Source organism: Corythoichthys intestinalis, chromosome 4 (genome assembly GCF_030265065.1).
Source record: "Corythoichthys intestinalis isolate RoL2023-P3 chromosome 4, ASM3026506v1, whole genome shotgun sequence".
Taxonomy (NCBI): domain Eukaryota; kingdom Metazoa; phylum Chordata; class Actinopteri; order Syngnathiformes; family Syngnathidae; genus Corythoichthys; species Corythoichthys intestinalis.
This window is the reverse complement of record NC_080398.1, coordinates 46302950-46305883: the sequence shown is the minus strand read 5'-3', so window position 1 is coordinate 46305883 and position 2934 is coordinate 46302950.

Below are 2934 nucleotides of genomic sequence, written 5' to 3'. Positions count from 1 at the left end.
TGAGTGTGAAGCGGTTGGGATGAAGATCAGCACCTCCAAATCCGAGACCATGGTCCTCAGTCGGAAAAGGGTGGAGTGCCCTCTCCGGGTCGGGGATGAGATCCTGCCCCAAGTGGAGGAGTTCAAGTATCTTGGGGTCTTGTTCACGAGTGACGGTAGGAGGGAGCGGGAGATCGACAGGCGAATCGGTGCGGCATCTGCAGTAATGCGGACTCTGCACCGGTCCGTAGTGGTGAAGAAGGAGCTGAGCCGAAAGGCAAAGCTCTCGATTTACCAGTCGATCTACGTTCCTACCCTCACCTATGGTCACGAGCTTTGGGTCGTGACCGAAAGAACAAGATCCCGGATACAAGCGGCCGAAATGAGTTTCCTCCGCAGGGTGTCTGGGCTCTCCCTTAGAGATAGGGTGAGAAGCTCGGTCATCCGGGAGGGACTCGGCGTCGAGCCGCTACTCCTCCGCGTAGAGAGGAGCCAGCTGAGGTGGCTCGGGCATCTGGTTCGGATGCCTCCCGGACGCCTCCCTGGAGAGGTGTTCCGGGCATGTCCCACCGGCGGGAGGCCCCGGGGACGACCCAGGACACGCTGGAGAGACTATGTCTCTCGGCTGGCCTGGGAACGCCTTGGGATCCCGCCGGAGGAGCTGGTTGAAGTGGCTGGGGAGAGGGAAGTCTGGGCTTCCCTGTTAAAGCTGCTGCCCCCCGCGACCCGACCCCGGAACAAGCGGAAGATAATGGATGGATGGATGGATTAAATGTGTCACGTGAAAATATTTAACGCAATTAATGTATGCCCTGCATGGCCCTCTCACTCATTATCGCGCCCAATCTGTAATAACGCCGTTTTATCTATATAGAGAGATAATAGGCAGCGCTAAATGAGTGAATGAACTTTTGCAGCCTTTGGAGCCTTATATTAATTGGCTAAAGCCTTGCAATACCACTCCTTATGATTAGCAATATCATGGGAAGCAATGTGGGGAAGCACTGTGGCAATTGATCATTGTCTTTATACCTTATGTTATTTCCCAACGCAGAGAAGATATAGCAATTGGTAGCACGTTGCACTGTCATGGTTCCACTTGCCATCATGCATTTGGGATGGCCACAGTATCATTTACTGCAAGCTCAATAAATTCACTAGATGACAATATTTAGTCACAATATACAAAGTCACAAGTCTTTCTATCCGTGGATCCCTCTCACAGAAAGAATGTTAATAATGTAAATGCCATCTTGAGGATTTATTGTCATAATAAACAAATACAGTACTTATGTACTGTATGTTGAATGTATATATTCGTACGAGTTTTATTCATTTATTTCTTAATGCATTGCCAAAATGTATATGATCGGGAAAAATTATCGGGAATGATTGGAACTGAATCGGGAGCAACAAAGAGCAATCGGATCGGGAAATATCGGGATCAGCAGATACTCAAACTAAAACGATCGGGATCGGATCGGGAGCAAAAAAACATGATCGGAACAACCCTAGAAAAAAATGGTTGAGTTTAGACAACATAACTGATCATGTTTATGAAAGTTTTTTCTTTAATGGTTTACTTTGTACTGGCAGAATATAAAATCAATATAAAATAAATTTGTTTGATTTGCTATGAACTCAATAGTTGGACTTGGTTGAGATTACTGAAGTGTTCGTGCTAAAAATATGTTGTCAGAAAACATGCAAAGATTCGCTCAGGTTAAACAAATGTTTGCGTTTAGGCCTAAATTATAGTTGTCATGTTAACAAGCACAACAACATATTTTCAGTTCAGTGCAATTCAGTAAAAAACGGTTTTGTGTAATCAGATTCAGTTTCCCAAACAAAAGGAGGTGTTTTCCATTGTTTTTTTTTTGTTGTTTTTTTTTTTGCATGTATTGTCCTGCCGACATGCCTTAATGTGTGTAAATGAATCACCACTGGCACATGCACAAGTATTCCATTGCGATCAGCCACTTATGTGAAACATCAGACTCTTTGTTTTGTGTGGGTGTCTGTCATTGGAATAGTGATTAAAATAAAAAAAGATTGAACCAATAACAATGGGGCTTTTGACTTGTCGTACATCTCTCACTTGATTACCCCGACAGCTACTGCAAGAACGCCTATTTCAGACAGTAATTATGGTTGTTTTACGGTAGCCATTCCGGTAATATTTCTCCATTTCCTGTTTTCTCACTTAACAAGCATGTGACCTTGTGACGAAAGACTTTTGAGAGTAGAGGGAATCCAAACAACATTTTCTTTAACCCAGTTTGAAATACCTCAGTACAAAACCCTATGTTTGATCTTAATTACAGGCTTTGGATTATAATGCCGCATGTCAATTGTTTTTAGTTTGGCAACCTTAGCAAAGCTGTTTTTAAGGGGACACTAGTGTGATTGTTTAGCCATTAAAGATTAACTGTCTTGTTACGTTCTGCTGCAACCTTTGAAGTTGTGAAGAGAGAGGGAAAAAAAACTGCTGGCCAACAAAAGGCCCATTGTCTATACTTTGCAGCTGACATGCAAAGAAGCAAAGTATTCACAGAATGCGAGACATGCTCCTATGAACAATACCGCCACTGATCTCTTCATACTAACACTGCTTATGACTGATACATATCAGAAGCCCTGTGACAGTTGTGAGCTCAGGTCAAGGAGGCAGCAAGCACAAGCACCAGACAAGCACGGAATGTCACTCCAGGTCACACTGTCTTAACTCATTCCAACAACTTGCAGGAGCAAGTCTTGAAAAAATCCCCCGCTGCGAGTCTTTTACAAGGTCAATTTGGTAGTTCAACCGTGTTCTATTAGATCAAGTTCTAATCAGTAACAACTAGGAATCTCGGATTTATTAGAAAAAAAAACAGAGAAACTATGGATAGTGTCAAATAACATCGGGGCGCCATCTGGTGACAAACACGTTTCACTGCCGCTGTTGCGCATATA